Source organism: Antechinus flavipes, chromosome 6, assembly GCF_016432865.1.
Source record: "Antechinus flavipes isolate AdamAnt ecotype Samford, QLD, Australia chromosome 6, AdamAnt_v2, whole genome shotgun sequence".
Classification (NCBI taxonomy): Eukaryota; Metazoa; Chordata; class Mammalia; order Dasyuromorphia; family Dasyuridae; genus Antechinus; species Antechinus flavipes.
Genome location: NC_067403.1, coordinates 212744691 through 212772558, shown reverse-complemented (window position 1 = coordinate 212772558; position 27868 = coordinate 212744691). Strand labels below are relative to the sequence as shown.

Below are 27868 nucleotides of genomic sequence, written 5' to 3'. Positions count from 1 at the left end.
TTTTTTAGCTCTGACCCCTATTAGGATTTTTCTAAAATTAACATTAAGAGTCAATAAACATGTACTCAATGCCTACTATGAGCCAGGTATTGTGCTAAACACTGGGGATAAAACTACCCCCCCCCAAAAAAAAGAGTCCTTTTCCTCAGGGAGCTTATAATCTAATTGAACAACACAGACTAATCAATAGGTCTCCATACTAAAGTCAGAAAAGACCCGGATTCAAAGGTTAAGTCGGATACCTATTATCTCTAATAGTTGAATACTATTATCTCTAAGCATCAGTTCCTTCATCTGTAGAAATGGAATAATAATGGCTGTTAAGACTGGTGGGCTCTACACTTAAAAGTGTAGAAATTTTTAAAATCTTTTGCAAAGGTGAAGAACTATACATAAAGACTACTGCATATACTGTCAGATAAGATAGATGCACTGGTTGGGTTTTTTCTCTATTGCTTCTTTTCTTTCTTTTCTCCTCTTTGTTACAGGTGATGACTCTCTAAGTTGAGAAAGGGCAGTTATATTTTGGAAGAAAAGTGAGGCAAAAAGGTATAAGGTTTATTTTTTTTCTTGACCAGAGGTGATTTTTGTCAGTAGAAGCAGCTTCTGATAGAAAAACTCTTACAGTGAAGCTCAGATCTGCACGTATACTCTTAGAAAGCTGCCTGGGGCAGAGGGTGAAGGTCATATGGTCACTACTTAGCAAGGATCTGCTGAATGAAGTCTTCCTGACTGGCTGCCTAAGCCAGCTGTCTATCCATCATACCAAGCTGCCTCTAATTTAAATTTACACACACACACACTCACAAACACACACAGCACAAACTCATACAACTTCAATAAAAATTATTAAAAATTTAAAAAAGCTTTAAAGTATCATATACATGTCATTATTATTATTACTGCTTTTCCATAAGAAATGGATTGATCATTAATTGGGTCAAGGCAGAAAATGTCAGCATTTCTAGGATTTTTATAAGAGTAATGGCAGGCTGGAACAAGGTTTGGTCCTGCATTAATAAGCACTTCCCAGTACGGTGAGCCTCTGGGTGGTACATTTAGAATACCACATAAAAGAAACATGCTGGCTATGTCTAAACTACTTGAGATGCTGCACGGTGTCATGGATAGAATCTAGGTCTTGGAGTCAGGAAATCTAGTTTCAAAGACCAGCTTTCATACTATGTAACTATGGACAAGTCACTTAAGGTCTCCAAGGCTTTCCAAACTCTCATCTGCAAAATGGGGATAACAACACCCAATGTACTGACTTCAATGACAGTAAAGATAAAATCAGATAAGAAACCCTTGAGAACAGGGACCATTTTATGTCTGTTTCTGTATCCCTAGGGCCTGGTACAATGCCTGAAACATGGCTCAATAAATGCTCGCTGATTACTGATGATTGATGATGGCTGGATTCCCATTTTTAAAAAATCAAAAACAAAAAACCAAATCTGAATCCCTTCAGAATACGCAGTCTGGGAAACACAGCTGCTACCACCCAACTGTAACGGCAAACAAACCGAGCCACATGCACATCTGTCTATAGAAAGCAGGAACCTCAAAGCTGGCAAAACTAGTGACCTCAATAGGAACAATGGTGGGAGAGTCAGCCAGGACAGAGGAAAATAATTCAATCTAACTCATACACTAAATCTTACAACCTATGACATCTTTTAATAAAAACTCATAATATGCAATGTGTCTTCCTTTAGCCATAATCATTAGGTTTAACATAATTTGGCACTGAGTTCATAGAATCCTGACATGGATTCTTTATCACAAAACCACACTTATCAGAATGGATACTGGAGCAAGACTTTGATAAATAAGTTGTTTTTCCAAGTCTAGCCTTGATTATAGCCCATTGATTTTCCATGGGATTTAAATCAGGCAAAATTCCAGACCAGTGAAGCACTGAAAAGGATGAAGCTGAAACTACCTCATTTGCCTTGATTAGGGGAAAAATGTTTTTATTTTTAATTGTATCAAGTCATCAGATTTTGCTTTGTTTTTATTACTGAGTCCTGTGGACTCTTCACGATCCCATTTAGGGTTTTGTTTATAATTGTTTAATTCGATCAAAAAATGTTTTCACATGTATATTAAATTGCTTTCCTTCTCAAGGGAGGGGAAAGAGGCAAGAGAAAGGGAAAGAACTTAATTTTTTTTAATGAATGTTTAGAAAATTATAGATAATTAGGAAATATTTAAAAAAGAAATAAAATACATTTTAGGGGTTTCACCTAATCATATAATAACATTTTATAATTATTTTCATCTCTTTGATTAAATTCTTAATATTCCATATAGAGCACCAGACTTTGTTGGCATAGTGCACCTGCACTGGGAATTTCTGTAATTTCAGAACTACTCTACTTCCTGGGATAACAACTTATTTTCCAGAGTTCATCGTTGGCTTAGCAAGGCCTAAACTCCCAGGCCTAGTGGAAATTTTAAAAACCCTCAAACATTTTGGGGGGAAGGAGAAATGTTTGCATTCTGATGAAAATGCTCACATGCTAAAGACTCACCTAGATAATGTTTGGTGTAGGCTTGAATAAAAAAATTTAAATGATAAAGTGAGTTTCATAAGTAAAAATAGCCTTTTTCCAATGTTCAGTACTCCATCTTCATACTATCTTGCTTATGACAAAAATTTTTCCTTCAAATCAGCGATTATCATGTTCCCAAAAAATGGTCTTCTCAATATTATTCCACTTTAAGAAATCTATTGCATTATAAAGCAATTATTAATGTTTTAGAGAAATGTAGGCAAATAATAGCAATAATAACGATGACTCCTTCAGCTTCCAACTCCCTCTGAAAGCCTTTGTTTTATGAAGGTAAATTGAGCTATTTTGAAGCAACAACTTGCTGGTACTTGGCACTGTTTTTCAATTTTTACTGCATTTTCTCGTGTACTTTGGCAAGAATGACCATGATTCATTATGAGCTTGAATTAACCTTGAAACTTGACTTCCCCACACCAACAGCTGCTTCAGTATCTCTAAGAGTCACTTAAGTGTGCTCTTTTAAGAGCTAAAACTTGTGCATGTTTTCTTGTAGTAATATCCATTCTTAAAAACCACAGAAATAAAAACATGTCTTTAAAAAAAGCAATGAAATAAAACATATGCATATGATATGAAATTTGGCATTCGAATGACAGAAAACTCATCTGGTCAAAGTCAAACCCATTCTGAGTCAAAAGAAGTATTCAAGCCCAAAGGCCTCCCAAAATGAAAGTACATCAAAATTATTTCCTGTCCCCTATAATTCCCAACATACCTGAGATCTTCCAATAGAAATGGGATAGATGACCAGCTGTTAGAAATGTTGTAAAGAGGATTCTTACCCAGGTGGAAGATGGAATAGATACCCTCTGAGATTCTAGGATTCTTCTTCCATAGCCATGGATGCTTTCAGGGCACCCTTCTCAGCAAAAGCTGATGAACTATGGTTCACCTTGACCAAACTGCATCAATTTATCATCCTGATCTGGATGCCACACAATGTGAGCAATCCAACCAAGAAAAAGAACTTTTTTAACAACTTGACTGCAGCAACTGAGGCAAAGGCTGGGTTTTCATGCGAAAAAAAAAAACAAAACTCAATTTGATGTATTTGGCCCCAAAAGGCAGAATCAAAGAATCTCAGAGCTGGAAACAACCTCCAAAGCCTTCAAATCCAACCCATACCTGAACAAGGATTGGTCTACTACATACCTGACAAGTGGTCATTCAGAACTAGGCTTATGACAGGAAATTTATGAGATGGGGGATTTCAGTTGTATATAAGGTAAGACTTCATAAAAATTGATTTTGTCGTTCAGCCATTTTTTAGTCATGTTTGACTCTTTGTCAATCCATTTTGGGGATTTCTTGACAAAAATACTAGACTGGTTTCCTTCTCCAGCTCATTTTACAAATGAGGAAACTGAGACTAAGAAGATTAAGTGACTTACAGCTAGTAAGTATTTGCGGTCTGATTTAAACTCAGACTTCAGGTCTGGCAGTCTATCCACTATGTCACCTTGCTCCCCATAAAAATTAGAACTAACCAAATGTGGAATGGTCTCCCTCCCTGAGCTCCCTCTCAGTGGGTGGAGGAAGGATATCCTAACAGAAGCTGGATGACCACTTTTTGGGAATGGTGTCGAACGAATTCTGGCTCAGATAGGGGATGAATTATGTCAAAGCTTTGAATGTGCAGCCATAAGAGCAGAGCTTTTCTAACTCTATCACTTGTTACTCTGGGCCTGTCACTTTTGGGCCTGTTTCCTCATCTGTAAAATAAGAGTAGATGGTCTCTGGGGATTTATGACCCTTAAGATGCCTTTAACAGGTCCTCCTCTGAGTTCTGTGTACAGCCTCAAAGGTGCTTTTCTTTAGATTTTTACTCCTCCAAAGACCTTTTTAAAGAGTAATGCAAGGTCTAACATTTTACAGAGCTTAGCTAAGGTGAAGATTGGCTAAGATTGGGACACAGGAATAGATTGGATCGGTGACTTCAATGGTAAAGGGAACTCCCAAGGAAGGAGACTCTGAATATAAGGGAGTTATACAACTGCCTGCACAAGCAAAATAGAAAATGAAGCTGTCTGCTGAAACTGCCAGGACTCAGACATCCCACCGACAGACAAAGAAAAGTGTGGAGCTTTGTGAGATTAAACCTGGTGCCAATTCCAGCCCAGGGCTCCTGCGCCAGGTGGTATGATCATATCCTTTTGTCTCAGAGCTTCGGTTTGCTCCACTGTAAAATGGGTTGAATACTAGTTCATCAAGGCTGTTGAGAGAATCAAAGTGAGATCATGTATGTAAAGCGGCCCCATAAAGCCCAAAGTAAATAGAAGCGTCTGTCAGCCTCATCATGCCAGAGTCCAAGTAGGGAGAGCCACATGTAATTAACTCTCCACCACACCCACCACTCCCCTCAATTAGCAGAGGGGCTGGGGAATGGGTACGACTGCTCTGGGATGTCCCGCTTCTGTGGTTCTGAAGAGAAAGCCAAAGGGACCTGTCCTCCCCTGGATGCCCAGGAGTCCCACAAAGGCCAAACCCGAGGGGCAGGCAGGGAGAGTCGGCCCACTGACACTCAGGCAGCTGGACCTCCCAAGAAGCAGAATAACTAACTACTGCATAAAAGCTATTTGGGTAGATTTCTAAAGGGCGATGATGACCAGGAGGCGGGGCTGGAAGCCAAGCCAGGATTCTCTGCCCACCAAGATCATTACCTGCATTGTACCATTTCCCAGGAAGGCTCTCCTAGACCCTCCACCCCCACCCAGGGCCTCAAACCTCAGAGGGATAGGGTCTGCACAAACTCACAACCTACACCCAGAACCAAAAGCCACATCAAGAAACCACTGTAAAGGCCAGCCCCATCTCAGCTTCCCACCAGCCACCCACGGGATGAGATTTTATGCTCTTCCTCATAAACCACCGGAGAAATCTCATAAAAGCAAGATTCTTAAGATTATCATTTGCAAGGTATCATTATCTGCAAAACCAGTGAGAAGTCTTCCCTTCTCCTCCTCCCTCCCCACACACATACTCCTAATTAAATACAGGAAGGCTGGTACAGTGAAAAAAACAGACTCCTGAATCAGAGATTCTGGATTCAAATCCTACTGTGTCTATGGGCAAATCCTTGACCTCAGTTGTGTCATCCAAAAAGGAGGGAATGGATAGACAGTCTCCAACTGTAAATCAAATATTTATTTTTCTAATTATATGTAAAAATAATTTTTAGCTTTAAAAAAAAAAATTTGAGCTCCAAATTCTTTTCCCCTTCCCCTTCAGTAAGAAGGCAAGCAGTTTCATAAAGGTTATGCATGTGCAGCAAAATGTATTTTCAAAACCTTGAGCTATGACCCTAAGTATAGATACCAAGACATCTCAACATTCACCAGCAGGGAAAGGCGCCACAGGGTCAGAGCCTGACTGATCCTATCACAGAAAGAAAGCTCAGGCCCCAAAGAAGCACATTTATCCTCCTCTGCCACTGGCTTGCTCAGTGACTTTCTGCAAATCATTTTCCTGCTTAGAGCCTCAGAGGTGTTTAGGCTGATTGCAGAATAAGGAAGATCTGGATTCCAGTTCTGCCTCAAACACATAATGACTATGTTGCACTGGGGAAGTTATTCAGCCTCTTAATGCTTAGGCAATTCTAGAAGACTTAATTTTCCAGAAAAAATACTGATCACCTTTGGTGAGAGGGGGTATCCTACTAGAGAATTCCCTTTATTAGTGAAATCCCACGCCCAGTCCTATAGTTTGAAATGTGTCTTATCTACCTCATTGGTAAAGTGAGAAACTTTGCAAATATCCTTTGTAAAGATCTTTATAGGATTATAGATCTCAAGTTGTAAGAGTCCAATCTCCTCATTTGATAAGTGAGAACCAGATTAGGTGAAATAACATGCCCAGGGTCACACAGACAATAAGCAGAATTCAAACCCAGATGCTCAGTTCAAACAGGTGATTCCTTTCAATGCACGTGAGCAGCCAGATGGCAATATAGTGCACTGGGGACAGCCTGGGAAGTAGGGAAGACTCTTCTTCCTGAGTTCAAATATGGCCTCAGATGTTTATTGGCTATGTGACTCTAGGCAAATCACTTCATTGATTTGCCTCAGTTTCCTCATCTGTAAAATGGACTGGAGAAGAAAATGGCAAACCACTCCAGCGTCCTTACCAAGAAAACTCTAAATGAGTCATGGAGTATCAGATATGAAAATGACTAAACAAATGAGCGAGTGAATAGAGCCTCTGTCAATTCTCACACAATGGGCCCGTTTAGTCCAACATCATTTAACAGATGAAGAAACTGAGGTTCTAAGATATCAAATGATGTGCCCAAGGTAGTGACAGAGGGGAAATCTGGAGCCAGGTCCTCTGTCTGTCTCTCTCTCTCTCTCTCTCTGCAGTACCATCCTCAGAACTAACTTCTGGGCTTTGCTCACATATGCTTGATATCACTTCAGATAACACATGAATTCTCTGGTTTTGTTTTTAAGAGCCCAAACTTGTGGTTTTATCTATGTAAGGAACTCCCCTGTAAATGTGCTTGCTCTCCACAGCACTGAGGGGAGAATGACAATCGCTCCTGAACTTCATCTTGGAGAATTGCCTGGAAGAGCTCAGAGGTTAAGTGATTTGTCCACCATATGACAGTGAGCAGATCTTGAAGCCAGATACAATATCCATGACATCATACCATCTCCCTAGAAGGAATTCTTTGAGTAAAATTGCATTTTGTTTTGAGATCTTGTGTCTAAGGGGGATGATATAGGACAATGGAAAATAAAAACTGATGTTGGAATTGGAGGATCTAGAATCAGGGGTCCTCAAACTACGGCTCACGGGCCAGATGCAGCAGCTGAGGACATTTATCCCCCACCCAGGGCTATGAAGTTTCTTTATTTAAAGGCTCACAAAACAAAGTTTTTGTTTTTACTATAGTCCGGCCTTCCAATAGTCTGAGGGACAGTGAACTGGCCCCCTATTTAAAAAGTTTCAGGACCCCTAGATCTAGATTACGAGCTGGGTGACCCTTCTAAATTATTAAATATGGGAGTTAAGATTAGGTAAGGTCCCATTTAGCTTTAATTCTATGGTCAGAAACAGAAAGAAGAAAATCCAGCCCCCCCCCCAAAGGAGTATCTTTGCTTGTCCCTGACTGGTCTGTGAATCTCTCCCCCTTCCCCGACAAGCCATCCCCAGGCATTACAAAATCACCCCCCCAAAAAAAAGGGGGGGTGGGGGAATGGAAGGGAAAGGAAGAGATGGGAAGTTTTGGAGAAATAGGGAAAAAAAGCTCCAGCCTTCTGATGAAAGGCAACCAAAGGAGAAAATTCTTCCCCCACACACCAAGAAAACCACCCACAGAAAATCTTCCGGTAGAGGTCCCCCAGTGTCACACCCAGAGTCCCTGACGATGTATCTCATAAGCAAATAAGAGCTCAGAGGCCAAGTGTGTGTGGGAAGGAGGAAAATTTGGATGTGAAATGCAAGCTGGGTTATGAAACAGACTCTCATAATGAGATGGCAAGAGAAGAGAATAGTACATTTTGAAAAATTGTTTGCAGAAGAATGAAACTGGGAACCGAATTTTTGTTGAAACTAATAACATTCAAATAATCACAGTAAGACTCCTAAACTATACACATGTCCAGAAGCTCGGTCCAGCTGGTGACATGGGGCGATTTCAGATGGTCCTTCCATATGGCCGAGAGCTTAAAACCCTTAGGCCGGAAAATGAGACCCAACAATAACTGTTTCCTCTTTGTTAACCAGCAACTACGCACGAGGGGAGGCTGCCAGCTCACCAGGCAGTCGCTTCCTTTATAAGCTTCCCAGAGTCTCTTTCAAGCCACAAAAGAGAGAACTGGAGGTTCTACCAAGTGTGAGGGACTTCCTCAGCAGACTGATGAAGCCTCCAAAGCAGAAGCCACTAAACATGAGCCACATTATGACTGGAGATTTTGAGTTCAAATCAGATCAAGATCTCCTGGACTTGGGGAACTGGGGATTTGATCAGGTCTGGACCTCTACTCAAAACAGGCTTCCCTTAACCTCGACCCCATCTCCTAAAAGGCTGAATCCAGCCACAAATTCACTCATAATGTGCTGGATCCTAGGCTAGATATTGCAGGAGCAAGGTGTGATATAGTACAAAATGGGATTTTTGCTATTAAATCATTTCAGCCACGTCTGACTCCTCATGACCCTATTTGGGTTGCTGGAGTTTTTTGGGTTTTTTGTTTTGTTTTGTTTTTGGCAAAGATCAATGCAGACCAAAGCACACTATTTTCACTTTTTTGTGTTCTTTCTTCTGATTTTGTTCTGATTTTTCTTTCACAATATGACTAATGTGGAAATATGTTTAACATGATTATACATATATAACCTATTTCAGATTGCTTGGTATCTTGGGGAGAGGGGAGGAGAAGGAGGGGTAAAATTGGGGGCTCAAAATCTTACAGAAATGAATATTGAAAATTAACTTTACATGTAATTGGTAGGAGGAATATTAAGTTAAAAAAAAAAGGAAACAAATATTTCTCTGTAGTATGCCACAGCTTTTCCACTAAAAATCTAAATGCCAAGAATTTTCCTATAGGCTAAGGATCTAATATGAGTTTTAAGTGAATGAGAAAAAATACACATGAAAATTAGGGAGTAAAATGAATACTGTAAGGTACCGTGTATAAATGTAAGTAGGGAGTCTGATACTCAGAGAATCTCAAGCACTGGCAGATTACTCAAAGGCTAACTGGTCCAATTCATCTCTGCATAATTACTTCCTCTTTAGACAGGTCACCCACCATCCAGCTATTTCTTTTTTTGTTGCTCTTTTTGTATACCTACACTATGCACTTAGTAGCCATTTAATAAATACTTAAGTGACAGTAGCTTCTACTTGGGATGCCTTAAAATCTTCTGCAAAAGTAATTTGTTTCCTATTATTCAGAGAGCAACACAGTACATTTAATAAAAGCTTGCAGACTTGTTGCCTCCTTCACATTCACTCCTTTTGAGGCCTTTCCTCAAAAGACTTTTGAAATAAATGCTTTATCTTAAATTCAAATGGGGAAGAAGGGAGGATGAGAAGGCAGAGAGGTGTAGGAGGTGTAGGAGATCTAGCCAGATGCAGCTTGAACAGCCTGCTGATTACATGGAGAGGGAGTTAATCTGAAGCTCTAGGCTCTGGGGAAGAGTAGGAGAATATTCCAGCAAGAGATTTCCCTGGTACACCTGGATGCGGGTGGACACCCATTTATCATGCATTTACAGAATATAAACATAAGTTATCATTCCCACCTGCAATTCTCCTTTGGAAATTATAATTTCCATGTTAAAAAAAAAAAAACAACACTAAAAAACAATAATTTTGAGAAAATTCTGTGTCTAAACACGAAGGCTGAAAAGGTTGTACAAATGATTTCACCTCTGGTCTGGAACAGCAAGGTCGCTATCTAATCTTAGGCATTAGGAAGAATAAATAGTTTTTACTTTGACCCAGCACCTCCCAAGGCAGCCCTTAATTGTCAAATGAGTTTTATACAAAGCTCCTCATTTCCCTAGGGCATAGTAGGGCGTATTCTGGGGCTCCATGGAAGAAATAAAAGGGTCTTCATAGCAACTGTTTATGGCCACAGACCCTGCGGAGCAATCTGGACCACCAGATATACAATGGGTGAAACACCTCAATTTCCACAGGGCTCAAGGCCAGAGTCCACCTTCCAGCCTGTCCCAGGGTTACCACAGCAACCCCTAAGCACCACTGTGGAAGTCTCATGGCAATCATATCTAATTAGCTATTATTTTAGCACCAGAGGCCTAATTCCCCATCACCCTGTAAAAGCTCCCTCAGAACAGCTCAGTCACTCCACCCCAGGGTCTTACCTAGCAATTTTTGTGTCCAGGGAAGTAGCAAAAAGTACCCTCAAATCAATTTGGGATGATTAGAGGGGCAGAGGAGCCAAAAGGGAGGAGATATAGTTAGTAATAATAATTAGCTAAGATGAAAGCTAAATGGCTAAACTGAGTTGTTTCTCTACTAACAAGTGCAAGTGCTACAGGCTCTCTAAATTTCAGCACCCTGGGAAAAGTGCCATTACCTTGCCCTAGTTAGATCTACTCCAGCCACTAACCTGATACAGGATTTTACATACAAGGAAGGCTCAAATATGGAATGAACGTCCCTATTACTAAAAAGAAATTCCTCCAAATTGTCTCCCAAAACAGCAGTTTTAAAAGGTGAGACTCAACCCTATTATTTGCTACCTCTGAGGCTAGTAATCTTCCTTGTTCAGCTCTTAGTTTCCCCTTCTGTTAAATCAGGAGATAAATTAGCTTTTTTAGAGCCTTTCCTTCCAGCTCTATGAGCCAACCACATGGTCTGCTGCGACACGGAAGGTCTACAATCTGAATTAATGGAGAGCATGGACACTGGCAGATCCACAACTTCCTCAAAGTTTTGAAATGATAATAACAACCTGTCTATGAAATGCACTGACAACTCTCTCACCTCATTACCTTTGCTCAGGAACTTCCCTTTCCTTTCCACCTTCAGTTCTAGTAATCATTAAAGGAATGAGTGATAAGAAAAGAGCCTGTGACTTTCTCTAAAACTTAATTCAAATGCAAACTCTTCCAGCAAGCTTTCCTGGATCAACCTTCTTTCTTATAACATTTTGTCCTCCTCTCTTTAAAGTTATTTATGTAGCATTGAATATTGTGGGCATCTTGGAAGGTGTATGATTCCTTCTTACAAGGTAGGACTCTCTTGTATTTAAGCTTTGTAGGTTGCCCAGTACCTAACATGGAGAACAGGAGGCTGAACTTTAAAAAAGCATGAAGCCCATTTCCAGACAAAATGTTCCCTTAGAAAGCAGAGAGAGGGCAGAAGGAGAGCCAGGGCCCCCAAGCAGCACCCAGACATTGCCAGAGGCAGACCTGATAAGGCATGGGAGAGAAGGGGGAGAAAATTTTCTGCAGAAATAGAAGTCTAAATTTGCAAAGCAAATAAAACTGAGGAATGGCTATTCATTACATAACAAAAAGTCTTTTGACTTCATGAATGATTTACCTGAGGCTCCAGTAAATGACACACACACTCTTCCAGGACAAAGTTTACAGACAATGAACTACAAGAAATCCCCCTAGACCTGAGCTTCAAAGCCAAAAATCTACTCAGGACCAAGCCCAAACTGATCTTTAAAGAAAGGATTGGCTGTGCAAATGTATAAATGAAAAAGAGGAAAAAAATCAACTGGACATGTCTGATGTCCATTTCCAAAAACTATCACAATCACATTAGGTTCCTAAGACCTGGTGATGTTGGAGTTCTCACACTAAGTCCAGCTCACCCTACTAAGGCCTCCATCCCCAAACAACTGCAGTTACTTCCCAGCCCCTCACATACTCATCCTAGTTCCTCCACTCACACTTCAGGGCTAGGAAACCCTTCTTTCCTCAGTCAAAGCAATTTGTTACTTTATTTATTTTTAACATACATTGTTTTATGAAATATTTTGGGAGAGAAAAATCAGAGCAAATGGGAAAAAGTGAACATAGCATGTGTTGATTTACATTCAGTCCCCTTAATTTTTTCTCTGGTTGCAGATAGTTTTTTTCTATCTAAAGCTTATGGGGAGTCCTTTGGATCCCTGAACCACAGAGAAGAACCAAGTCTTTCATAACTGATCATCATACATTGTTGCTGTTATTGTGTACAATGTATTCCTAGTTCTGCTTGTTTCTCTCAGGATCAGTTCATGCAAATTTTTCCAGGCTTTTCTAAAATCAGCTTGTTCTTCATTTTTATAGAACAATAATATTCCATTATCTTCATATACCACAACTTGTTCAGTCATTCCCCAATTGATGGGCATCTACTCATTTTCCAATTCTTTACTATCACAAAAAGAGCTGCTACAAACATTTTTGCACATGTGGATCCTTTTTCCGTCCTTTATGATTTCCTTGGGATACAGACCCAGAAATGGCACTGCTGGGTGAAGGTATGCACAGCTTTATAGTCCTTTGGGCACAAAGCAACTTTTTATTAAAGGTATCCATCCTTCACCTAGGTTCCTTTGCCTAAACAATAGAGAAATCAAGGCTGCTCTCAACAAGCTTACAATCAAATCTAATAAAGAGACAATACATATTCTAAAATATGAAATGGGGGAAATGCGGTAAGTGGAAAAGAGATATCCAGCAACTTAAGAGAAATCAGAGGAGGGAGAGATCACTTTCAACCAATGCCATTCAGAATTATTGCAACACCTTCATTACATCTCCCTCCCCAGCACCCCCAAACCACTTGAAATACTCACTACTGTATTTACCACAGTTCCCTCATTTCTTCACTTTAACACCTTCATGGTTCCCCAATGCCTATAAGAGGGGATTCTTGTCAAGTGGAGCACATCCAAAGCAATCTCAAACACCCCTGATGCTGAGCAAAACAAGCAGAACCAGGAATACATTATACACAACAATGGCAAAAATGTGCAATGATCAACTATGAAAGACTTGGTTTTTCTCAATGGTTCAGTGATCTAAAGCAATCCCAATAGGCCTTAGACAGAAAACGCCATCTGCAACCAGAAAAAGAACTAAGGAGACTGAATGTAAATCAACACTTCTTTTTTTTTTTTTTAAACTCTGCCATGGTGTTTTCCCTTTTGCTCTGATTTTTCTCTCCCAACATAATTTATAAAGCAATGTGTATTAAAAATAAACTTTAAAAAACCCACAAAACTTTTAGAACTCTTTAAAATGTTTTAACATGTGAGGAAAAATAAAACATATTGACAGTTGAGAAAATGCACCTTTCTCCCTTTTTTTTTTAGAGGTGAGGGTTATGAAATTATGATTTATTATCAAAAAATGTTTAATTTGCACACATATTTTATATTCCAAGGATCAAGAAAAATTTCTTGGGATAAAAGGGGAACCATGGGGGAAAAGTTTAAGAAGTCCTGGTATTATTCGATTATATTAGATACAATCGGTATACTGATTGATTTTGCTAAATTGCTCTTCTCCTGCCCCCTTTTACCCTTTGTATTAAGAGATAAGACTAGGAAGAGGATATATTGAGAGATGATGATAACTTTTTTAAAGATATCAATAAAGACTAGGTTTCCTCTTTGGCTAGGGTATATACCTAGGCCAAGGCAAAAGCTTAATGATATCCAGAAAGAGAAATCCACTTCCCACAAGGGAAAAGTTACTCCCTTCCCCTTTCCCTTCCAACCCCAATCTCAGCTACATTTCAAATGTTTGTGTCTCTACAAATGACTCCCTTGGAAGGTAACTGGCCCCTCTATCATTACTTTAGGAAGTTCCCTTATTTTTCACTCTGGCACTCCCTAAAGGCTGGCCTTCTTGCAGTCTCCATAACCAGCTATTTTCCCCAAACAATTTGCATGTGCAGCTCCTTCCTATATTAACCAGGCAGACTGGGGCTGCCCAGCTTCTAATTCTTTTCTACAATATCAGTACTTGCATTTAAGCTGTGACAGCTAACATAATAATAGCAAACATATTAAATAGCCCCGTAAGATTTGCAAAGCATTGTACATGTTATCTCATTTAGTCCTCACAAAATCCCTGATTGACTGGTGCTATTATTAGCTGTTTTACAGATGAGGAAACTGAGGCAGACAGAGCTTAAGGGAATGAATGGTCTAGGATCAAAGCTAGTTAAATATCTTCTGACTCATTTCTTCCTGACTCAAGTCCAGCACTTTAAGTCTTTAGATGATCTCAGAATGAGAAAAAACTCCCCAACAATAAGAAGTTCTGAAAACTACAGCAAGCTTTTCAGGTACATTAAAACCTGCAGGAACTTTGGGAAAAGACCAAGATTCTGTAGCTCTGAAGTGGGCTGGCATCTCAACCCACTGATCCACTTCAAAATTTAACTACCTCTGCTGGGCGTTCAAAATTCCTCATAACCCCGTGCCCCATTCCCCTTCCACCTGTCTCCCCATCACATACTCTTTGATCAATGACTCTGGCTTCCTGACTGCTCCAGGAAGATTCTCCATCTCTTGGCTCTGGGCATCTGCATGGATTGTCCCACATCTCAGCCTCCTGGTTTCCCTCATCCTCCAGGACATCAGGGGAGGTGATATCATGAGATGCAAGGGAATTAGGCTGAAGTGAGGGGATGCTGTGCAAAGTCACCTGCCTTCCCCTCCAAAGCCATCTGGGTTCTCTCAAGATCCAACTAAAATACCATCTTCTAGACTCTAGACTCAGTGGTTCTCAAAGTGTGGTGCAGTGAATTCAGGAGGGTCTCTGAAATCCTTTCAGAGGGTTTACAAATTCAAAATTAGTTTTTTTTTCTATTTATGATAAATATCTATTATGTAACCCATATAAACAAAAACTCTTTGGACATATTCTCAATAGTTGTTAATACCGTAAAGATACTGAGAAAAAGAGTTTGAGAACCACTGTTCTAGAGCAAGTCATTCCCAAGCTCTCTTAATTCCAGTGCCTTTTCTCCGTGGCTTTTCTCCAACTGGCAGGTACACAGAAAGCAGGGTTATATATGTTTGTTTGCATGAGGACTCTTCCATTAGACGGGGAACTCCAGAACAGGGACTTGTCTATGTACCTGGTATATAGTAAGTATTTAATGAATGTTTATTGACTCATCATGGGGATTGAACAACTCCACAGACCAAACTATGGAGTGTACAGAGCTGGTGGAAGGAGACAGCAGAAAGAATATGAAATTTGGAGGCAGAAGACTTGAGTTCCACTTCCAGCTCTGTACCAACTAATCAGAACTATGGGACCAGAGACCACATCTCAATCTCTTGAACTTCATTTTTTTTCAACCATAAAATGGAGATTATAATGCCTGCTTTAGAACGGGGAAAACACTGTACACAGCAACAGCAAGCTTGTGTGATGATCCACTATGGTAGGCTTACCCTTCTCAGTAATACAGAGATCCAAAACAATTCCGATAAACCTTGGATGGAAAATGCCCTCTGCATTCATCCAGAGAGAGAACTATGGAGACTGAATGCAGATTCAAACATATTCTTTTCACCACTGTTTTCTTCCTTTTTTTCTTTCTCATGGTTTTTCTCTCCCAACATGACTCATATGGAAATATATAAAGAAAATGAATGAATGAACTGTATATAACCTAAAAAATAAATTTTAAAAGAAAAAAAAAAGAATGTCTGTTTTAGCTACTTCAGGGACTTCCATGTGATCAAAGGACTTTACAGAGGTAAACGCAAGAACACCCTCCCAATGTAAACTATTAAATTGTCAAGACTTCAATGATATTTCAGCTTTCCCTAGGAGAATGTAGGTGACTGAATATTATAATAAAAATCCCCCTCTGCCAAATGGACTTGCCTTCAAGGGTGGAAGAAAGAGAAGCAGAAAAGTAAATTATAAAAAGGATGCTCCTTATCTAATCATTGGCTCTGTAACACTGGAAAGACAAGCAGCTCGGCCTTCCCTTTCCTCCTACCTTTTTAAGGGATTGGAACTTGCCTACTAATTTAAGCTCCGCTCCCAAATGTGCACATATAAGGTCTTCCAGTTGAGTAACAAGCAGTTTTTTAAATGGCAAAGAGAGATAGACAGAAAGAAAGAGAGAGAGAGAGAGATAGACAGACATATAGAAACAGAAAAAGAGACAGAGGGAGAGAAGGAAGGAGGGAGGGAGGGAAAGAGGGAGAAAGGAAGAGAAAAAGAAAAGGGGAGAGGGAGAAAAAGAGAGACAGAGAGACAGAGAGGGAGGAAGAGAGAGGGGGGGAAAAGAGGGAGGAAGGGAGAGAGAGGAGGTAAGGAGGGAGGAAGGGAGAGATAGAGAGAGAGCATGAAGGAAATAAGTAGGAAGAAGAGACAGAAGGATGGGAGAAAGGCAGCAGATAGAGGGACAGGGAAAAGGAGAGGAGAAAGAGGGAGGGAAGAGAAGAAGGAGACAGAAGGATAGGAGAGAGAAGGAAAAAAGAAGAAGAGAAAGGAGGGGAAAAGGAAAAGAGGGAAGAGAAGGTGAAAAGGGAGAAGCAGAAATTAAATTTGGGGACAGGCTAAGTTGTACTTGGGCAGCTATGCCAATTAGAAGCTCTAAAAATAGCTGGGCTTTCTTTCATGTGGAAGGCAGAGATGAGGCTTCCGCAACAGACAGTGCTGCAGAAAGCTTGCAGGGCTAGGCAACAGAAGCAGCTGAGACACCAGCAGTGAGTGAGCAAGCAGGAACTAGAGAGAGAGACAGGCCAGCCTGCCCATCTCCCTGCCCACCTGCCCGCCTGCCACTCAGCCCCACAGAGAAGTGAATATAAAGGAGGCAATAATTCCGGATGAGAGGCACAAAATGCCCAAAAAGGGGGCAAGTGAACGGCAGGCAGGATGGGCAAAGCTCTGGGCACCTGAAGGAGGGAGGCAGAGCCTGAAGGAAAAAGAAAGGTACCATTCATAATAAACAGTTACAATGCAGTGAGCAGAATAGGTGGGCTTATTGTGGGGGCTTGTGAAGAGAGGTCAGGGATGCTGACTTTAATGCTATTTTCAACTGTGTCCAACTCTTTGTAAATCCCTTTGTGGGGATTTTCTTGGCAGAGATGCTGCCTTTTCTTTCTCCGGTTCATTTTTACAGATGAGGAAACTGAGGCAAATATGATTAAATGGTTGCCCAGCTAGTGTTTTAGCTGACTAAAAGAGCAGAGGGCTATCTCTGTATCTAGAAAGGGGAGAAGGGAGAGCAGGGCCATTCACAAAGTTTCTCGGAACAGAACCTGGGACAAATTCCATCCCCATTGAAGGGAAGGAAATGGTGGGCTCTGCTGCCTGATTAGTTTCTCCAGATTCTGCCTTCTGCATGTTCAGTAAAGGGTTCTGGAAATAACACGTACCCAATTAATAGCTATTGGATTGAGCCACGGCTGAGTCACACACGGTAGGCAGCCTGTGAAGACCAAAAGGACAAAGGAGAAATATTTGTCCATCAGCATGCACAGCTTTGTTGAATTACTTGTTCACACACTCCCCTGCCTTGAGAGCGAGCCAAGGAGGAATCAGGAGACGAGAGCATCCTTTTCCAAAGGGACACAACAGGGTTTCCTTCTGCTCTCACATAAATATCCGAGGCATATCAGAAACCTGGCCTAGGGGGTAGTGCCCTGGACTTGGAACCAGAATCACCTGGGCTCACAGCCTGCCTCTGATGCTTATTAGTCCTGTGACTATGAGCACATCATTTAAACTCTTATAAGGAAGTCTCGGTTTCCTCCCTATAAAGGAGTTAGACTAGAGGCCTCCAAGGCCCCCTGCAGTTCTAAATTTATGAGTCTATGAGTTGGAAAATTAGGCTGATAGCCTCAGTTTCCCTTGCTGTAATCTAACCTAGGACCAGGAGGAATTGTTCACAATAAGCCACTCAGAGATGGAACTGTTTGGTCTTCTCTCTGGGAGTCTGAGCAGTGGGAGGCTAACACTTCATAAATCAGAGTTCCCACCGAGCAGTAAGAAGAGGATCTGCTCCAATCCCCCAATCTTTGCTTTTCTAGGACAAATAAGCCAACTCACCTGCAAATCCAAAAGGGAATTAAAAAGAAAGTGTTTTGCTCGTTCACTAAAACCTTCCCTTTTACCCTTTCAGATTTCCTCACCAATCGAGGGCTCCTATCCTGAATTCTGGACTAAGGTGCTAATGAGCCCAGCTCTCTTCTCTACTCTGGCTGGGTGAAACTGAAGCAAACAGGATTAAGTGACTTATCCAATTGAGTGGGTGCCAATACTATGCCCCTGCTCATCCCGCCATTCTCTCACCCTTGTCCTGCAACAGCAATCCTAGAGAGCTAGGCCCTAACACAGGCAGGGAGGGACCTGTCTCTGAACCAAGACTTCCTCCCTCATTTATTTTACCAAAAGCCAAAGCAGATTAATTCAGAACCAGCCTGAAGAGGAACCCCTGACAAGACAATTTGGCCTAGAGATCAGCAAAAAGGCAATGGGAGGGTTTAGCTTTGGGATTTTTTTAATCCAATTTCAATCTTCCCTATCACCATCATCATCTCTCCCAATCATCCCCAGCAAATATTCTCACAATAATTCAGCAAATAGACAAACCTTGACGCAGCATAGCTTCATACAACTAAAATTTAATACCAGCTTTAAGGCTTGCAAAAATATCTTATTTTTCACAAAACTGTGAGATAAATATTACAAGTAATATTATTCCCATTATACAAACATGGAAACTAAGGCTCGAAAATTTAAAGTGACTTGCTGGGATCAAAGAGCTAATGAGTTAGAGAGAGGATTCAAACAGATGTCCCTGACTCTTTATCAAGCCCTCTATCCATTATCCCATCCTGTCCCTTCTCCAGTAGTAGGGAAAGGGAGAAGTCTAAACCTTTCCAACAGAAGTTCCAGAGGCATCTTAAACTCAGTATTTCTGAAATACAACTCATTAGTTTTTCCCCTAAAACTTCCTCCTCTTCCAAGCTTCCCTATACTAACTGACCCAGACTCAAAAACTAGGAATTATCCCCACTTCCACTTACTCATCCCACAAATCCAAAACATATCATTTGTCCATTCACACCATCTCCCTTATGAACACCCACTCATGGAACCACTGGCCCAGTATAGTTTCTCAGCACCTCTTAGTTGGACTACTGAAATAGTCTTCTACTTAGTCTCTCCCATCCCAATCCAGGTTCCAGAACTCCCTCAGTCCTTTATTGTTCTTCCTTCTGAGACAACCTTCCATCCATTCAATAGCCACCTTGTAGATGGCTACATATTAATAGAATGTGACTTCCTTGAAGAAAAGGATTGGTTTAATATTTCTTTGAATTCTAAGGACAGCACCTGGCCAAAAAAAAATGCTTTTAAATTTCTATTTAAAATACTTTTAATTCATTGACTCAAGGCTTGTCTTGGAGACATCCTAGCTGTGTGCTAGCCACAAATTTCAGGCTAAAACTTGAAGATTATTGGGCTAAGACTGGAAAGTACATGAAAAGAGTGGGTGGTTACCACAGCAAAGAAATCACAGCACCAGACCCATTCCTCAAAGATACAAGGATTCCTCTCCTAATCTAAATTATGACACAGTCCATTATCTTCCAGGTTCCCATGATAAATACTGCTACTGCCTGAGACCCATGACTCAATACAAGGATACTAAGTTCCCACAGGGATTCATCCCACTTCCTGGCATAAGGGTTGGAAAAATCTATCACCTATCTATTCCAAAAAGGATTTTTAATCTAAGGGTTCCTTTTTTCACTCTCTTCCTCAAATTTCTGCTGCTTTTTAACTGATTTCCTCAACTAGCATATAAGCTAGAGAAACCAGGAGCTACATCCACTAGAATGGCAATATAACGGAGACTTTCCACCCCACTGGAGGAAGGTTACCATCCATCTTGACCAGATCACCATCTTTCACTCCTTGAAGGGAATGAATCAATGGGAAATGGGAGACCTAGAGTGCATCCAGAGGTCCACACTCTTAGTTCCCTGAAAAGCAATTTTGCTGCATTTGGGAAAGAATGTTGTTGCTAGAGTTGTCTCATAATCCATAACCTTTGGGCGAACTGCATTGAGGTGGGGATTTGAGAAAACAAAACAGAAAATTCTCTGGCCTTAGAAAGGATGAAAGTTTGCTTAGTTCATCGCCAGCCAAAAAAAAAAAATCCTAAAAATATACACTTGGCACTAAGTACTCCCCACTCCTACCCTACTGAATTTGTTCTTAGGAACCACAAGGTGAGGGAACCAACCTTTGTTTTCTTGAAGGGGGTGTGTGGGGAGAGTAAATAAGGAAATATGCCTTTTTTTTTTTAAGTGATTCTGTGATGTGTTGATTTTAGTCTGGTAGAAAGAATAACAAACTCTGAATCAGGAGACCAGCTAACTGTGTAACCTTGGACAAAACACTTCCCCAAAGTAACCTCAGTTTCCCTTCATGTAAAACATGGAGGTAGCACCACATGCAGAAGGCAAAGCTTCTTAAAGTGTGGTTCTTCACCCCATCTTGGGTCATGTAACTGAATATGGGAGGTCATAAAATTGATTTATTACCAATAAATGTTTGATTTGTATACCTATTCTATATACCCCAGGTTACATAAAAATTTCTTGGGCGAAAAGGAATCACGAGTGGTAAAAGTTTAAAAAACTTTGGTTTAAGGTCACTTTCCAATGGTACCATTCCCTAGCTCAGATATTCTCAGTCAACAAGCATTCATTCATCAAGGGGCTGCTATATTCATGGAACTATGGGAGATTCTTTGAGAGCCAAAGTCAAATAAAGGCCCTGATTTTAAGAGTTTCCGGGTTCTTGTACACAGCCAGGGAAGATACAAAGAGGGAGGGTATGAAAGGTTAGTGGGCCTCAGAGCAGAGAGAAAGCACTTTTGGCTGGAGAATTATACAAACAGTAGCCACTAATCATGGCCAGCCTTTGGGACAGAAAGGGACAGACAGCTCAAAGGGGGAGGAAACTGGGAGACCGGACTGGGCTCAGAATTAGATTTTACTGAACTGAAACAATCTGGGCCATCGAGGCCTTTCGTGACACATCCCTCCTGCTTAGCTGGGGGTTGGGAGAACTTAAGCCTCAGCACTTTCAGGAGCTGCTGCTTATCAGTCTCAACCAGCCTGTTTCTTGTTTTAAGAAAAGCTGGAGTGAAGAAAAAAAAAAAAAAAAAAACAGAAAAGAAAGGTCGTGGGAGGGGACAGATGGGATCCTCAAGTCAAGAAGCAATAAAATGCTCTCTCCCTTTGTTCTCTACAGCCTATTTCCCAAACCTCCAATTTCCAGCAAAAAAAAAGGAAAAAATTAAAAATAAAAAAAAGGAATGGTTCCAGTAGATCTAGAACACTATAGTTCTATGTCCAAAGGGACTGTTAGCTCAATCTTTTCAGTGGTTCTCTGGTTTCTACCCCATGCTCATCCCCATCTCAGTTATCCTAGGATTGACAGCATTCAAGGGATTTCCAGTGTGGAAAGCATCCTTTCCTGTTGGGGCCAAAAAAAATAAATTGTTTAATGCCCATTTCAATCCTTAATAAAATCCAATCAAGTCTACCATTCGGAAGACCTCATTTCCCAGATCCAAGAAAGAAATGTAGTTCTCAGGAAGGAAGGGGAGGTGATAAAACTAATAAGGAAGGAAGACAACATATTTCATGTCTTCCCTTTCCCTGCCCACCCCTACCCCTTGTCTTTTAAGAAATCCCAGAGGTGTGTGTGTGTTTCTACATTTTCATAATGGGGTAAAACTCAAAAGCTCAAACAGCCGTCTTGCCCCTGAGCATAAGCATGTATTCCCCACAGCCAGCTAGCCAGCCAGCTGCCAGTTCAGGTAGGTAAGCAAAAGTTTACTAAATGAACCTAAAAAGAGAATAAGCTTTGGAGATTATTCTATGTAGCATTCTATTTAAAAGGGGGGAGCATTTTATCAAGGGATATGACTGAACGTATAAAAGTTTAGGAACGCGATGAAATGCTATTATGCAGAAATATGAGGACTTCAGGAAAATAAGGGATGATCTATATGAACTGAAGCAAAGCAAAATAAGCAGGGCCAAAGAAAAAAAATTTGCAATGACAGTGACAACAACAAGATAACTGAAAAGCTCGTTCAAAGGAAGGGGTATTTTGAGTAGCTGAAAATCCAGCAATGCTGCCAGAGAATAGATAACAAAATGTACTCCTTTCTCTCTACAAAGAGTCATAGGAGTCATCTTAAATTTAGAAAAGAGCACATGCTCTGGGTTTGAATATCTTGGGCAAGTAATTTAATTCACCAAGACCTCAATCTATCCTTCTGTAATTAAGAGGGTTATTCATATGGTTTCTAAGATCCTATTGAGCTATGATCCCATGTGTCCCAGGACAAAAGGGACATATGCAGTTAGAGCGCTGTCCCAGAAGCAACTATTTTTGCTTCATTACTTTTCTTTGTTTCAATGGATATAGGTCTATTGGGAAAGAAGAAAATACCTAAAAAGGGCTATGATGTATAAAAATAAAAGACTTCAATAAAATTTCTTTTAAAACAAAAAATAAAATAAATATGAAGTCTCTTGAGAAGGCACTTACTTAAGGAGTGAGAAGAATGTCTGCTTTGATAGAATTTTACATTAAAAAAATCTTCATTGCTACTTGGAAGATTAGTGGATTGCTTGAGCTTGGGAGTTCTGAGCTTCCAAAATGCTAAGGCAATCAGGTGCCTATACTATATCAGTTTAAGTCACTATAGTGACATAGCACTAGTGGGGAGGGAGTGGTAAGGTTAACTAAAAACAAGTCAAGAGTTGCTACTGCATTTCCACACTGGACAAGATAGGGAGACCCAGTCTCAATTAAAAAAAAAAAATCTTTTTAGCCTGAAAATAGCCCTGGGACAAAGAGAAGGCAAGGGTTCACATATGCATTTTATACATAGCTATTTATTCTTCTTGATTTTTATCATTCTATCCCCACTGCCTCCTCACAGATTCTAAGCACAAAGAGCAGCTTAATACTAGTAGAACTGAAATATCTGGGCCCTATTGCCTAGAAGGCTCAAAAAATAATAATTAATGGATTGAATGTTGTAGATTTAGAGCTGAAAGTGATCTTGGAGGACATCTTGCTCATACTTTCCATTAAATTGTAAACTAGTTGAGGGCAGGAACTGCCTTTTGCCCCTTTTAGTATTCCTGGTGCTCAGGACAATGCCTAGAACATAAAAAGTGCTTAATAAATGTTCATGGAATGATGTAAACGATTTTACAGATGGGGAAAATATAGCCCCGACAGAGAGTTTACCCAAGAAAATTCACAAGTAGCAGGCCTGAGATTAGAACTCAGACCTTTGGTTCCAAGTTCAAAGGTCTTTCGCCTATAACGGCATCATTTCTGAAGAAATACCCATAAGACATATTAAAAAGCCAACCAATGCTAACATTGTGCCATTATCGAATCAAAGCTAGAAGTCACCGGAGATCAGAGAGGAAAACAGTTTGAGTAGGAAGCAATACTTGAAAAGAAGTATCTTTGAAGCCCTTCATTCCTTAAGGCCCCAAGGGAAGGAAAATGGGAGGGAGAATTTGGGAGGAGGGAGAGAAGAGAATACAAGATTCTTGGTAGGACCAGTTGATACATAAAGTGTTTTGATTATAAAGTTATAATTACAGAGGCTGATTAAGTCAAACTTCAAAGCTGAGATTACAATGACATCAGTCCCCATCAGCCCCCTGTACTAAACTCACAGCCCTCTCAGCTCAGCCACAAACCAGTGTGGCAAGGCTGAGAACACCAAATAGTTCTACTGTTATTGCAGCGTGTTTACAAGCTGATGATTACTGAAGTCAGTCCACACATACTGCACTTTTTTTTTTTTTAAACCCCTTATCTAAACACATGTACAGGCCTCTGCCCTTGTAGACCAGCCAAACAGCAGGGCTGGCATCTGCAGCACCAAGCAAGCCAGCAGACACACATCACAGAGAGGGGGATTTCCTGAGACAAAGCCTTCCTATCATGCAAGATGATCCTTGAGATCTCCCCTAGCTCCAAAGCAATCAGTGTAAAGTAGAGAAGCAGTACGGTCTAGTCGAAAGAGCACTGGACTTGGACTCAAGAAGTTTTCAGTTCAAATTCTATCTCAGAAGCTAACTAGTTGTGTTGCTCTGACCTTTGTCAGATTCAAATTCTACATTGGTAAAAGGGGAATAATAATAGCATCTCAAACAATGATTGTGAGAAGTGCTTTGTAAACCTAAAGGCACTATATAAATGTTGATTATAGCAATAATAATTATTACTTTTGACAGACTTGTAGCAGGTTTCCCTAAAGAAACACCTTCAGAATAGAAACAGTGACAGACTGAAGAGTGCTAGGTTTAGAGTAAGGAAGACCTAGTTCAAATTTGGTTTCTGATCTTCCAAATTTTGTGACTACAAGCCAAGTTCTTGTAACCTTTCTCAGCCTCAGTTTCCTTACTTGTAAAATGTAAGTAATAATACCCATAGTATTTACCTTCACAAGGTTTCTGGGAGAACTAAAATAAGCTGATATAAAACAAAAAGAGCTTTTGCAAATATTAAAGTGGTATAAATGGGTCTTTTACTATCATTATAATCACAAATAGCAGAAGTTCTACTCAACAGGAAGCCAAATTGCTAATCCATACCAAGGGGCAGGATTGCCAGAGCCCATGGGGCAGACATATTAACTGCCCAAACTTTTTCCAATACAATCCTTTTCAGTCACATGGACTCACCCAGAGGCAAACTGTTTACAAACACTCCCAAAGAAGAAGTCTACTCCAGCAAGAGGATCTAGCCTGAAGCAAGAAGTTAACTCTAGAGTTTACAAAAGATGCCCCCTCAGAAATCTCAGAGTGAAGCAGGTCAAAACTCCCAGCAGACCTAGAGAAGGCTAATAATCTGGACTCCACACATTCTGGTGCTGCTTAACAGCCCCAGCTCTGAATTCTGAAGTAGACAAGTTATTACTCCAGGATTCCTGGTAATTAAAGATCTCAGATAGAGGCGTAGGTGAGGGTGGGAGGGGAATTGATAGCATCGGCTAAGTCTGTCTGGAGAAGCTACAGGCTTGTCAAGACTACTGCCTCAGGCGATGAAGAAGGACCTAGAAAGGGTGGGGAGCAAGTGCCAACAGGAATGGAGAAGGGGACACTGCAGCTACCCTATGGCACACTTGCCTTCTTCCTCCTACCTCAGGCAAACCTGCCTGCTGTGGTGGTAGTAGGGAATGTAGTTATTTCATCTTTAACTAAAACCACATAAAAATATTTACATCTTAAAACAGGAGTATGGATCAGCAACAGATGTCTAAACTCCCAGCAAAGCCACAGGCCTCTAAGCAGGGGTCCTCAAACTTTTTAAATAGGGGGCCAGTTCACTGTCCCTCGGACTGTTGGAGGGCCGGACTACAGTAAAAACAAAAACTTTGTTTTGTGGGCCTTTAAATAAACTTCATAGCCCTGGGTGAGAGGGATAATCGTCCTCAGCTGCCGCATCTGGCCCGCGGGCCGTAGTTTGAGGACCCCTGCGAAGGTCTGAGGCAGCACCTTTTACCACCGCCCGTCCCTCCCCCCCCCCCCCAACAAAAGACCTCCTCAGCACAAAATGGCTAAATGCAAGGATTTTCCCTTGAAGAACCCAGGAGTTCGGGAGGCAAGCCCTATATTTCCTCTGGATTCAGGAGCTTCTTTCTCTTCCCGGAAGCACACGCGTTTGACAGCGCAAAGCCTGGTCTGTCTGCTAGGTTGGGGTAGGTAAAAGTTGCCTCCAATTCTCCAGCTTGGGCCAGGCAATCAACTACAGGTGCCAGGATTAAGCAAGGCACCTCTCCGAAACAATACTTCCTTCCCCGGGAGGCTAAGCCGGGAGGTGGGTCCAGGGCGGGCACAGCACCGGCTGCCACCTGGGCACTCCCTCCCACGCAAGGCCAGGAGAGGCACTAGACGAAGCGCCGGCAGAGGCACGGGGAGATCCGAGCTGGCCTGAGTGAGAGTCCCAGCCCGGAGGGACTTCGCAGGCCACAGACACAGGGCAAAACATGACTTCCTGTTATTAAAGCATAGGAGGGAGGTGGAGAGAAATATCCCGGGAGAGAGGGGAGGCCCAGAGAGTGGAAATGAGCTGGGGCCATAGGTTAAAGAGACCAGACTCAATCCATGAGACTTTGGATATTTAGGATTTGAACGGTTCCGAAATCCCCAGAGGCAGAGGACTGGCACCCGACCCCGCGAGTGGGCTGCAGTTATAAATGTTTGTGTGGGGGGGGTGGGGGGTTGTAGTTGTAGTAGTTGTAGTTCTTTAAATGGGTTAAAGGTGGGCAGGTATCTCAGGCTGTCCGGTTTGCTTTGATAGTTGCGTTTGTTTAAAATCCTTTTTTTTTTTTTTTCGATTAAGGGAGGATCAAAGTCTCCGGCCCAAAGCAGCCTCCGCCAAGGGGCACCCTTCCCCCCTCTTTCCAGATAGCCTCAACTGCTTTCAGGGAACCTCTACAAGCCGCCCCCTAAACCCTAGTGCCAGAGGACGTTCTCAGGGCTGAGGAGCATGGGACCCTGGGTGCCCCCGCACCTGCGACCAGCCCAGACCCGACCAGCCAGTGGCCGCTCCTCCCCGCTGCCCGCCCGGGAACCCCGACGCCGCAAGCCTTACAGTGCGCCGCGGCGCTGCGGGAGCTCATGGTTCTCGGCCACCGACTCAGGCTCTCCTCTACCTCCCAGTCCGGCCCGCGGGCGCGGCACCCCAGAACGGCAACAGCGCGGCGGCTGGGGACTGACTGAGCCGGGAGCTCAGGGCTCGGGTACTGGAGCTGCCCCAGGGGGACGGGGCGGCCTCCCCCGGTCCGGCAGCTCTCCAATGAGAGAGCATCCCGCAGCTCCGGCTCCGCCCCTCCGGGCTAGCTGTCACCGCGGACCAGCGCACGTGGGCCGGAGCTGCCCCCGCGGTCGGGCCCAGGCGGAGTCCCAGGGGGCGGAACTGGCCCAAGCACTAGCCCAGCCCGCTTAGGGAAAGCGGGCCCGCCCCGCTCCAAAAGCACGCAGGTAGGTGCCTCTCCCCTGCCCAACCAGCGCCTTCCCCGTGAAGCTCCAGGTTTGCGCCGCCCCCGCTACCATTTGGACTGGGAATGAGTGGCGCTTCCCAGCCTGGGCGCAAAGGGCAGGGCGCAGAACTGAGGGCGCCGCGCTTCCTAAAGTCGGGGTGGGAAGGGAGGGAAACAACGGAAAGAGGGAGGATCCCAGCCGTGGGAGATGGGCGCAATCCCGACCGGAACGGGGAAAAGTAAGTCAACAAACACTGGCCTGGGTGGGGTCAGCGCTCCTGAGTCCCCCCCTGGACCCCAGTTTCCCCCTTGAGAACCGGACTAAGTTACCTTGAAGATCCCTGCACCTATGGTATTCTGCAGTCTTGGACCCCAACTTCACTTCCTGGTTCTGTGTCTACTGAAGCCTGGGGCGAGCCCGGGTTCAAAGTCTTTTCTGCTGATGCAGAAACTCTAGCATCTGGCTCTTCCCCTCGCCTTCCACGCAGGATCTCATCGCCTCTCCTTTGAGCATTTATAATTAGCTTCTAACTTACCTAACTGTCTTTCCTGTGTTCCCTTTCCAATTCATTCTTCACCCACGTTGCGTAATCAACCTGACACGCATTTATGGTCTCTGGCTGGCTGCCTCCAAACCCGTTAGCGCTTTCCCCCTCCCCCCACTCCGATTGCCAGTGAAATTAAGTACAAACTACCGATCCAGGCATTTGAAACCCTCCGCTGCTTGGCTGGAAGTAAATTCACAAACCATACACATGATTATTTGAATCGTGGGGAA

General features: G+C 42.2%; 1 protein-coding gene across 8 annotated transcripts in view; it reads right to left on the bottom strand.

Moving 5' to 3' along the window:
• The window catches only part of MICAL2 (microtubule associated monooxygenase, calponin and LIM domain containing 2), a 163277-nt gene extending 135771 nt beyond the window's left edge, over positions 1-27506 (bottom strand). For 3 of the 8 annotated variants that reach the window (XM_051965011.1, XM_051965012.1, XM_051965014.1), the window contains exon 1: positions 26703-26845. The gene's annotated coding sequence lies outside the window, so the exon portion shown is untranslated. Of the gene's footprint in view, positions 1-26702; positions 26856-27420 lie in introns of those variants that run through there. The other 5 variants (XM_051965008.1, XM_051965013.1, XM_051965010.1 and 2 more) reach the window with 4 other exon arrangements.
• Positions 27507-27868: the final 362 nt, after the last annotated feature.